The sequence below is a fragment of the Acinonyx jubatus genome, chromosome B2 (genome assembly GCF_027475565.1).
Source record: "Acinonyx jubatus isolate Ajub_Pintada_27869175 chromosome B2, VMU_Ajub_asm_v1.0, whole genome shotgun sequence".
NCBI lineage: Eukaryota > Metazoa > Chordata > Mammalia > Carnivora > Felidae > Acinonyx > Acinonyx jubatus.
In genome coordinates, this window is record NC_069385.1 from 12820143 (window position 1) to 12832688 (window position 12546).

Here is a 12546-nt window from a genome sequence, read left to right on the forward strand (position 1 = left end):
AAAGGGGCCTTTCTTATCCAAAAAGTATGGTGAGGAATCCCCATTTTTTTCTCTCACCACTTCATCTCTGAAGGCTCAACACGGAGAGAAACCTGATTTTTTGGCCAGAGAACAGAGAAAAGGATGCCCTGGGATCTAGAGAGAGTATGGGAATTTCACAGAGATCTGAGGAGGATCCTCTAATTCTGTGCAGGAACTTAAAAGTCTTGGGCTCATTCTGGAATTGTGTTTGCGTGAAACAGGCCCAAAACAAACCCAGCAAAGGCTCTGAGAACAAAAATCTGTATAAATCACTAACTCCTAAGTGGCACATGCTTTGAGTACACCTAAACAGCAAAACGCAAAATGCTTGTAAGATGGAACTGACGTTAAAACCACTACAAAAAGGGAAGACAGAAATTGCATCCTGAACCTAACCAAGCTGAATGCCTGCTAAAGAAAACAAATCAACACTCTTAAGATGATTTTAATAAAGTCCTACAATATAATACTGAAAATGCCCAGTATACAAGCCAAACTTCCTGGACATACAAACACACACACACACGCACACACACACACACGCACACACACACCAGGAAAACGCTCAAGTGAAAGGATAATCAACAGATGCCAACCACAGGAAGATGCTGATGTTGGAATTATCAAACTTTAAAGAAATTATAATCATCTCCAATAAGGCAAAGGAGCAAATTCTTGAAATAAATGCAAAAACAGAAGTTTTCATCAAGGAAAGAAAAACTACAAAAAAGAACCAACTGAAAATTTGAAAATTTTAGAACTGAAAACTAATGTCTGGAAGGAAAAGGTAGTATGGTGCTAAATACAAGAGCTACAAAATGTTTATGAGTGACTTCATATATTTTAAGAAGCAAAAAGTCACAACCATGGAATTTTTACATTTTTTTAAATGTGTATTTTTTTTGAGAGAGCAAGCTCTCTTAATTATTTATGTGAAAATACTTTAGCCCATAGGAAAGCATAAAGTGCACAAAAGTGGGGCAGGGGAAGAGGGGGGCGGGGGAGGGCAGAGGATCCAAAGAGGGCTCTGTGCTGACAGCAGACAGCCTTATGTGGGGCTCGAACTCACAAACCGCGAGATCATGACCTGAGCCAAAGTCAGACACTTAACCAACTGAGCCACCCAGGCGCCCCCACATCAACATTTTATATAACAGTTAAAAAATGTTCAAGAATAAAAATTTAGTAAGGTATTCTAAGAGACATTAAGTTAACATACATACATTATTAACACAGAAATATGGAAACACCTAATATATTACATGACAAATATAAAATATCTGTAATAAGTAGTTTTATAAATGTAAGAATTAAATGTAAAGATAAGAAAAACATTCAGAAATATATGTGTTATAACAACTGAATATAATTTATTAGGCACACATAATTTTCTTACAATTAAACAAAAGTCCTACCACACATTCCTTTTTCTATTTCATGCATTTTTTCTTTTACTTTTTTTTCAAACCATAATTTAATCAACTAGATGAAAACTTTTTCATGGTAATTCTAGCCCAATTAAAATAAAACAGAATAAAATAGAAAATAATGAAGTACACACTGACTAATCTTGGGTGAGACTTGTGTCCTGTTATATTTACATTGTGACTATTGGCTCATGACACATATTAAATTTCTTCTTTTTTTTTAATTTGAGAGCAAGAGAGAGAGTGAGTGAGCACGAGCAGGAGAGAGGAGCAGAGGGAGAATATCTTAAGCAGGCTCCATGCTCAGTGTGGAGCCTGACATTGGGCTTGATCCCACGACCCTGGGATCATGACCTGAGCTGAAATCACGAGTTGGACACTCAACCAACTGAGCCACCCAGGTGCCCCCACAAATTATATTTCTTATTGTGGGTTGTAAAAATTTTTTGAGACACTGTTCTAGCTAGCTTACAGTCATAAGTAGAAGGTAATACTAAAATTAATTATAAGGAAAGTAAAACATGATTAAATTCTCTCTGGATAATTCTTGCCAAAGGCTGAGTCTAAAGTGCAATCTCTTTTATTTTTTTAAAGACAGTTAGCAAATACCTAGAAATGTAAAAGACATAGTGATACAAAACTCAGACTTCTTCCTAGTTGTAATCAGTAAAATGGGAAAAGGGAGTTAACTTTCATATCTTAAATCACACTGTGCCACTAGTGATGTATATATCCTCCTGCAACTGTTATACACCCTGCTTATTACCTTCACAGCAATCTTATCACAAGGGTAAATTTATTTGGTCATAATTTGTTCTCTGTTTAGTCTGTCTGTCTCTATCTACCTACCTACCTGGCTATCCATCTTTCCATTCATCCACCCACTTTGGAAAGCACTGACCTCACATAGTATAAACCTTCAATAAACAGGAACCAATATCAGTATTCTTTATTTCATATCCTCCACAATATCTAAAATAGTTCCTTGAACATATCAGGTATCCACATATATGCAGATTCAACTTTGATCAAGCAGCTTACTGGGTTCCAACGGTAATCAAGTAACCAAATCAACAAATCAGCAAAAATTTATCAGGCTTCTTCATATTTAAATTCACTCAAATGAAACAGATCTATTTTGCTCAAAGAAGTGGAATATGAAAACCACGGGTAAAGATATACATTTATTTTTCCCCCCTGAACTTCAATCTTTCCAGCCTTGGGCACCTGGGTGGCTCAAGTTTGTTAAGCATCCACTCTTGGTTTTGGCTCAGGTCATGATCTCATGGTTTGTTGAGTTTAAGCCCCATGTCAGGCTCTGCGCTGACAGTGTGGAGCTTGCTTCAGATTCTCTGTCTCCCTCTCTCTCTGCCCCTCCCCTGCTTGCTGGCTCTCTCTCTCAAAAATAAACATTAAAAAAAAAAAAAAATCTTTGCAGCCTTTTATTTATAATTCTATGCCAATATTCATGAAAATAAGAAATTATTTCAAAGCAGAAGAATGCTTCACTCTGAAATAATCCCCAATATCATTTACAATATTGTATAATAATCATTCTTCTACACAATTTTCAAATTGACTTTCAGAGTTAATCATCACCACTCAATATTCTTACTCAGATCAATAAAGTCTTATTATCAAGGTGTTATCAACTAAAAACAAAGAACTGAGAAATACCAAGCCAAATTCAACCAATTAATAGGTCAAAGCCAAACAATGATTTAAATATAATTAAACCAACAGTCACTGACTAGATCTGCAGATATGCACAATATTAAGCCCTTAAGAAACAAACAAACAAAAAAAACACACACAAAAAACGACAACAAAAACCTTGAAGAACTTCACCTCAAATATGTAACAATCTACTGACATAGAAGGGGAGGTCAGTGACATACCATTACTATGACATAGCAGATTCTTAGCATTCTGAAATTCACCATGGTCAGCTAATTATCCCTAATGTCTTTAAAATGTAATCACGGGTAATTCTGTGAAGACACTAATTTGAGGTGTGTATATTAAAAAATTGATGTATGGGAAAACAATTTACTTAACTATTAGTGGCTGAGGATCTTTGTTTCTCTTCTCTCAAATTCTCATTTGCATTTAACAGAGGAATAATATACTAAAGTGGTATTTAAGATTTGGGGGACCCATGAGAAACTGAAGATTTTGCCTCACGAAAACAAAACACATGGCATAATTTAGTGCCAGGATAAAAAATGCTACATTCAAACAAATGAAATGTATATGCATTTGCTAACAGAGGAAAGGGTTAGTAAAGAAAACGGAAGTGAAATGCGCTGACTGGAAAAAGAGAGCATTTCTGTTAACGGCTGGGATTCTGCTTCCACACTATTTACATTCATAACACACTCATCAATAAATCTCTCTTTACAAATAGCAATTTTCAAAAAGGATTGCAGAAGAGGGCTATTTCCTAACGGGAATGCATTAGAATATCAATAGAATGCTGTGCTTTCCTACTGGAGAATCAAGAGTACCAAAACAATAAGACACATAGATAAGAATATATAATGCATACCTTCATTTATTACTATAATGTTCCCATTTCATAGTGTTGTGTATATACGATATATATGATAAGCACACTTCTACATTTACTTATAAATATCTTATTCATTTCTAAAATATAGTCTTATAAAAAGCCTGAAACCCATAGCTAAGAAGTCTGCACAGTTAACGCAAAGGTAATATGAAATGTTTTTAAAAGTATAAAGCGATTCAAGCAAAACAGTTGTCTGAAAAGATTAATGTAGTAAAAATTAATCTAATAATATAAAAAGACTTAGTTCTACAGTATGAACTAGAGAGAACAGAGAATAGTAAATTAAAAGCCAACTCAAAACTAACTATAACAAACCAAGGGGGGGACATAATGAGGACCTGGACTAAAGTATCAACATTTTATTTTTATTATTTAATACTAAGAATAAAAAGGAAGGATGCAGAACACATTTTTAAAAATAACTCATTGGATTTTATGACTGAGAAGATATAAATTAAAGAGGCACCTAGGAAAATTCCAAGTTCTCAAGTCTGGGTATTTGGGAGTATGATTTTACTACTGACATAAAGAGGAAGTCTAGGTTCAGGCTAGAGCATCCAGGGAGGATGGAAGACTAGACTGTAGGAAAAGCAAATAAAAGCCATGTTTTGAAAACCTGCATCAGAGCTATTCCATCACTTTGTAAGACAGGAATCTGAAATAGCTAACAGCTTTGTTCTTGAAACATCTCTTAATCGTACGCAGTTACCTGGGCAAGAGGGTCAGAACCCTGTCATGAGACAGGTGGAAAAGAAAAACCCAGTCACAATATTTTCTCTAACAATGAATAAGATGTGGCAATCAGGGGAAAGTGAAACATAGCAGATGGGTGATGTCAGTCACAAGACAACATAACACAGAATATTAGTATTCCCATCAGACCTCAGAGATGTGGCATATTAGAATGTGAAAAGGGGGTCCTGTATCTATGCCGATGGGAAAGTAGACTAAGTTGAACACACAGACAAAAATAATGTGAGGCAAAAAGCAACAACAATCACAGCTGATAACACTGTATCTCTGAGTGACCAGAACAAAGATAAGGCATAGAGTCGCAGATTTTCCTTTGGCCAGTGTTTGGTACAGGCTCATTTCCAAATATGTATAGTCTTTCCAGTTCCTAAGGGCAAGAATTAAAATATTCTTTTATATAAAATGAGAAGAAAAAAAGAGAAAGTCTAAAAGAAGTTTGTGGAAGGAATACAAGTTTGGATTCAAGTGATAACAATATAATTTCATGTGCACATGGATACAAAATACCTAAAAAACATGAGACTGAATCCCAGAAGAGAAAAGCAAAAATACAAGTCATTCCTGAAGAGATAACAGTTAAAGAAATAAAGAATAAATACCAAAGACTAAGTATCAGAGAGAAAAAGAACAAGAGCCTACCAGGCCTTCAGGTGAAATGATTCCAGAAATATGAGCAACAAATATACAGAATTAAAACAAGGGACAGGCAGTACCATGATAAAGAAGAAAGATAGTCATAATTACTTTTCATATACCTTGTCAATTATTAAGTACTATCATAAATGCTGTATCACTTTTATCTTCAGAATGACACATTAATATTGTTCTCATTTTATAGCTGGATAAATTTAGGGTAAGTAACCTAACTCAATTCAAATTGGTAGTAAGCTACAGAACCATGTCCCAAACCCAGTTCTTCTGCCTACCCAGACGCTCGGTTTCCAAAAACCAAACAAAAAAGCCCAGCAGCTAGCAACCAACTAAACATACACAAGTGAGTCACTGAGTAAAATGGTAGATGCTTGTGGAGACGTGCCATTGAATAGCATCAACCTAACTAATAACCAAGAAGACTTTGATCAAAAGACAACAGATTATGAAGCTTATGCATCTACTGACCAAATAACAGCTAAACAAATTTCATTTAAATATGAATTTTAAGCAATCGTCAAATAAGGTTTAACAATCTTCCAACCTTTAACAAGGAAGCTCACTCTCTAAAGGATTTAGTCAGGGGCACCTGGGTGGCTCAGCTGGTTAAGCATCCAACTCTTGATTTTGGTTCAGGTCACAATTTCATGGTTCATGAATTCAAGCCCCTCACTGGGCTCTGCACTGACATCACAGAGCCTCCTTGGGATTCTCTCTCTCCCCCTCTCTCGGCCCCTCCTCTGCTCATGTGCGTGCTCTATCTCAAAATAAATAAATATTAAAAATAAATGTGCAGTTGATATATACAAAATGTGATCTCATTATATTAATTAGCATTGAAAAGTAGTAGTATCATTGGGTGCCCAGGCGGCTCAGTTGATTGAGTGTCCAACTTCAGCTCACGTCATGATCTCACAGTTCATGGGTTCAGGCCCCGCGTCGGGCTCTGTGCTGACAGCTCAGAGCCTGGAACCTGCTTCAGATTTTGTGTCTCCCTCTCTCTCTGCCCCTCCCCTGCTTGCACTGTCTCTCTCAAAAATAAAATAAAACATTAAAAAAATAGTATTATTATTAAGATAGACTAACTCCCTCTTTCTCACAAAAGCTAAGAAACATAGTATTTTGGGTTTGAGGGATATTATAAATGTAACATGGTAATTCCAAATGAAAAATTCCAAATATTGAAAGATCTCATTCCCTGCACACTATCCACCTACTGCTTTCTTAAGAAATGACCACTGTTAAAAGACTGGTAGATTGCCTTCCAGAATTTTCTATACACACCTACGTAAGTGTGTATATACGTATCTGTGTAAAATAAATACTTCATACGTTCTAGTGCAAAATTATACTCCTAATAACTTTAAAATAGATTTTCTTGGGGTCGTCTCAGTGGCTCAATCAGTTAAGCATCCAACTTCAGCTCAGGTCATGATCTCACAGTTCGTGAGACGGAACCCTGCATGGGCCTCTGCACTGACAGTGTGGAGCCTGGAGCCTGCTTCCAATTGTGTCTCCCTTTCTCTCTGCCCCTCCCTTGCTCACACACACACTCTCTCCCTCTCTCTCTCTGTCTGAAATAATCACTTAAAAAAAAACTTTAAAAACATAGTATTAGAACTTGTATTTATTTAATGTTTATTTTTGAGAGAGAGCAAGCCAGGGAGGGGCAGAGAGAGAATCCCAAGCAGGTTCTGTGCGGTCAGCATGGAGCCCAACACAGGGCTCAATCCCTCGACCATGGGATCATGACCTGAGCCAAAAACAAGAGTCGGACGCTTAACCGAGCGAGCTAACCAGGTGTCCCTAGAACTTGTATTAACTTCGCAAATACTGAAAAATTAATTTTACTATTTTACTTAAACGAGCTTTTCTAAACATTCTAAAACAAGCCAATATTTTAAATATTTAAACAAATTCTTAGAGGTGGTCGAGGAAGGCATCATTATCTTTATTTTTGAAATAAGTAAACTGAAGCCAAGAAAAATTAATTAGAAAACGTGTTCATCAGGGTTAATATTAAAGAAATCCTAAAGGTTATCTTGTGTAACCCCATTTTATAAATGATACAACAACTATCTCTTCCCTTGTCAACTACAATCACATCCTACTGTGACAGTAACCACATTGACCCTGCAGCCTTGCTTTAAAATACCTAAACCAGAAGCCTTGTAAAAACAGCAGTCCCAGAAAATCTAAAGGTAGTTACAAAGTAGCCACCACTATTAAAATGTGAACATTAGGAAGATGCTAAGGATAAAGGCTTACAGAGTAATTGTACTCCTTTCCCACAAAGAAGGTGTAAGATATGTGAGCTTTGACCCAATGGCTTTTTCACTTTTCTGGAGAGGGTTGAATTGCTAGAAAACTGCTGGCTAGAGGGGTGTTACTGTGTGGTACTTCTTTGCCAAGGTATGCATATTTTCCTATGGCACCTTATCTTATGGGCAGGAGAGCAGCAGTATAACATAATAGTTCATTCCTTATCCTGACCCAGGGGCAGCATGAAATGATAATAATCAACTAAGAATACCCTATTTCCACTCCTCCTCTACATCCAACACACACACACATTAAGTACTACCAAAATCCCACTAAACAAATACACACTGAAAAAATAAGAATGCTAAAATGAGTCACAAGAGCAGAAATTCTAATTTGGTTGCTGACTATGTGCCTTTGATACCAAGTAAGTTTCATTGTCTCTCGGTCTTGATTATTCATCCATAAAATGAGTTTGTTAAGTGATACACATCTTTGTTTGTTTGTTAAGTGATATACATCTTTCAGGTCTAAAATCTGTAATTTCTGGAAATCAAGTTTAAGCACGGAAGTAAACAAGAAACCCAATCATAGAACCACACATTTCAGTTATGCCGAAAGCTACAAATGTGTCACATGACTGTAATGGTCTCTGACTACCCTAAAGTCAAAGGAAACAGAAATGATTCCCCATGGGAGAAACCAAAATCCATAAATATAAACACACATACACATATATAAAAGTAACTCTTTAGTTTTAATTTTCCCTGAGATCCAAACAATCCAACTTTCTTTAATTTCAGTTCCCTATGTCTTTTGTGAAACATTGAAATCAAATGATATGAATTTTATATCCTTTAATTTTAGAAGTACTAGTAATAACTAAATGGCCAAAAAAAAAAAAAACATGAGAAAGAATAATTCATTTTTAAATCCTCTTCAAAACAGATCCCCACAAACCATATTAGCTGAAATTTCTCAGATAAATAACGGGTTCTATTTCTAATGATATAGTCTTTACCTTTACAATTTCACATTCACAATTGGTTATTATAGACATAGTTAAATAAGGTAAAGAATTATGTGGCTAACAGGAGCTAATAAAATGCTGAATGATATGAGTAAGCTTAATGTTAAGAAATTCTAATAAAAACCTTAAAGAAAATTAAATCAATCTTACTCACAGATCTCTCCATATACAACTTATATTTTAATTGCACAGAAGAACAGCAATTGCATTATAAGCAGAGTTTAAAATCAAGCATCTCCTATGCATACAGAGTTGCTTTTAAATGTCCTCATATTCACAAATACAATATAACAGAATGGATCGAAGTCTTATCTTAAAAAAAATACATTAAAAAACTGAAGAACATAAAGCTTCCACAAGATTTTGCCTTAAGCCTGCTTCTCTTTTCTGTATCATCTCCCTAGAAAACTCTCAAAATTACTACTGTAGTCAGCAAAATAGTAAAAGTAACTTTTGGTGGTTGAGATATGGGTAGTATTTCAGTCCTTCCATAGTAAAGATCTTTCTTTTATTCCAGGTTATTAAAAACGATCTCCCTTCAACCCAACCCACCAAATTATCTTTCTCAAGTTTTTAGCTCCTCCTGATCTGCCCCTCTTAGTGATTGATACCATATCCCTTTATTTACTTTGTCACTTAGCTAAAGCCCTGGCACCACCCTTGTCCTCATATCTAGCTCCTTATTATTATGAAATTTCTCTTGCATTCATCCCTTTTTCTTCTCCCTATTATCACTCTAGTTGAGCCCCTCATCTTCTCTATACTAATTTAGCCTCCCTTCTAATCTCATCCCTCCATTGTCCTGCCCTGTTTCAAAGATACTACTCATTTTTCTGAAACACAATTTCAAAACCCTTCAGAATCTCCAATCCTCTTTGATTAAAAATGAGGTCTTACATACAGTGTACAAAGGCCCTTCCTCAGAACATCCCTGGCCCATTTTCCATCATCTACCCAACCCCATCCCCTACCTAAAGCTTCTATTTTCTTGAAAATCATCTTTTATCCTTTGCATCACATAACATCTCCTCTCTCATTCTGTATACATCATGACATACACGATAAAGAGCTTACACACAGTTTACACATGCTGTATCACTATTTTCTGTAACATAATATTCATTACACTACCTACTACTCTTTGTAGTAATCCATTCCCGTTCCCACCCCTATTGGAATATGAATTGAGAAACAGAACACAGGTATCTAAGTTAAGGCTGATAACCACTCTGCAGAATACAATGCCTGATAGCCGGCACATATGCATAAAAAATAAAGCTCAAACAACCAGCAACTACTTCTTGCGGCATTCTTTCCAACCACTAGGTCCTATTACATGAAAACCTTCATCAGCTATAATTACATTGTAGCAACTGGAAAATTCTAAGTAAAATAGAATGAAAAAATGGTCTAACGATCTTGAAGGACTTGTAAATAAAGAAGTTCTCACAGAATTATCGCGAATCATTAATTATTACAGCTCTAAGGTGCCTAAGGCATCTTAATCCTTTGATTATGCAATGAATTAAAAAATGGGAAATTCTGTACAAGGAATGATGTGGTATCTCTGGCCAACTCCTTTAAAATGTCAATACCCTTCAGCTAAGTTGGTTACAAACCTTGTTCTTATAATTGCCACAGAGGCAGAGACAGGCCTTTAAAAAAGGTTTTGAGTTCTCCTGACAGAAATAGAAACAAGAATTTGGAAAATTTTGCTCAATAAGAGTAATTACCATAATATTTTTCTTGGTGTAAAAAATTCAAGGTGTTAATAATCCTTACAAAAGCAGTTACTCTACCTCAATAAAGTTTTTAAAAAGGGCACTTACTGATTAATTAAATGCTTGTAGAAAAACTACTCAAAGGTAAAAGTCCTTTTACAACAAACTTACAACACTGTAAAAACTCACTGTGATGAGTTTTATTCAGTATTTAGCCAGGGACTAGATAGGTAACCTGCACATAGCTCTGGAGCTTTTATTAGATAAATAAATACACTATCAGGACATGTTCTCCCTATTTCAAGAAAACTACATTTAGCAACTTCAGACAATATTTTAAAACAATTTTTTTTAATGTTTATTTTTTTTTAAGAGACAGACAGAGTGTGAGTGGGGAAGGGGCAGAGAGAGAGAGGAAGATACAGAATCCAAAGCAGGCTCCCTCCAGGCTCTGAGCTGTCAGCACAGAACCTGATGCGGGGCTCGAACCCACCAGCTGTGAGAACATAACCTGAGCCAAAGTCGGACACTTAACCAACTGAGCCACCTGCACGCCCCGGACAGTATTTTAAGAATCATTCCATTATCATTCATTCGTTAAAGCCTTAAAGACTAATGTATCTGAATCATATTTTTTAAAGATTCTATAACAGGGGTGGCTGGGCGGCTCAGTAGATTGAGCATCCGATTTCAGCTCAGGTCATGATCTCACATTCATGGGTTCGAGCCCCAAGTTGGGCTCTGCCCCTGACAGCTCAGGGCCTGGAGCCAGCTTCTCCCCCGCCCCCGTCTCTCTGCCCCTCCCCCGCACACATTCTCTCTCCCTCTCTCTCAAAAATAAACATTAAAAAAAAATTTTTTTTTAATTAAGATTCTACAACACATATATATTTATCACTAAATTAAGTCTGGGTTCTTTGTCCCAATTAATGAGGCTTAGCTTGTCATCTTCTAGTGAGTTAGTATAGCTATAACCTGAAAGCATCAGGACTAAGGATCATTTTCAAATAACACTTCACACACACACAAAAGTAGTATTAGTAGATGGGAAGCAATGAGCCAAGCTTTTCAAAGTGCCCCTTTTGCTGCATTTTTAATCCAGTTTTCAAGAAAATGCTCACTATGCAATTAATATGAAAATAATTTTTTTATTTTTGTAAGTATTTCTTTTTAAGTTTATTTACTTTGGGGGAGAAAGACAGAGACAGCATGAGCAGGGGAGGGGCGGGGAGAGAGGGAGAGAGAAAATCCAACAGGCTCTGTGCTGGCAGCCGAGAGCTCAAACTCACCAACCATGAGATCATGACCTAAGCTGAAACCAAGAGTCAGACACTTAACTGGCTGAGCCACCCCAGGCACCCCTGAAAACAATTTTTAATAGATAAATGTCACTAAATGAAAAAAACAAAAAACATGAATTTTATAAAACCGTGAAAACATCCACACACAAAACTGAATGTAAACTAGACGAGGGCAGGTTTTTTTTTTTTTTTTGGCGGGGGGGGGGTAGGGTTGTGTTTTGTTGTGGAGTCTATTTTGTACACTATTAAATCTCTAGAGCCTAGAATAGCATCTGCACTTGGTGTAAGTGCTCAAAAATTTTAAATAAATTATTTTCAGTAAGGCAGCTTTTTAAGTTGTTTGTTCCTATTGCTGATGTCCAAATAAGCCTATTATAAAGCAACAAGGAATATATCTTCCTGCTCAATTACAATTATTATAAGTAGCATACTATTAATCAAGTGCTCAGGTTTCAAAGTTTCCAGTAGGAGCCAGCAAGGTTATGGCCTATGGCCTATTTTTGTAGGCCCTCAAGCCAAGAACATTTTCATATTTTAAAAGAATTGTGAAAGACCAACAAGAATATGTGAAAGAGGGGCACCTGATGGCTCAGTCGGTAAATCCAACTTTGGCTTGGATCATGATTTCACAGTTCATGGGTTGGAGCCCCATATCAGGCTCTGTGCTGACAGCTCAGAGCTAGGAACCTGCTTCGGATTCTGTGTCTCCTCTCTCTGCCCCTCCCCTGCTCCCCTCTCTCTCTCTCTCTCTCTCTCTCTCATAAATAAATATCAAAAAAAATTGTTTTAAAGAATATGTAAAAGACGG

General features: G+C 36.3%; 1 protein-coding gene and 1 pseudogene across 8 annotated transcripts in view; one reads left to right on the top strand and one right to left on the bottom strand.

Annotated features, from left to right (window-relative positions):
- Positions 1-12546, bottom strand: part of SCAF8 (SR-related CTD associated factor 8) — a 202260-nt gene that overhangs the window by 178373 nt on the left and 11341 nt on the right. Inside the window, exon 1 of one of the 8 annotated variants that reach the window (XM_053222060.1) lies at positions 5969-6694. The exons of the other annotated variants lie outside the window; for them this stretch is intronic. The gene's annotated coding sequence lies outside the window, so the exon portion shown is untranslated. Of the gene's footprint in view, positions 1-5968; positions 6695-12546 lie in introns of those variants that run through there. 8 annotated transcript variants of the gene reach the window in all.
- LOC128315468 (single-stranded DNA-binding protein, mitochondrial-like) lies at positions 4624-5281 on the top strand (annotated as a pseudogene).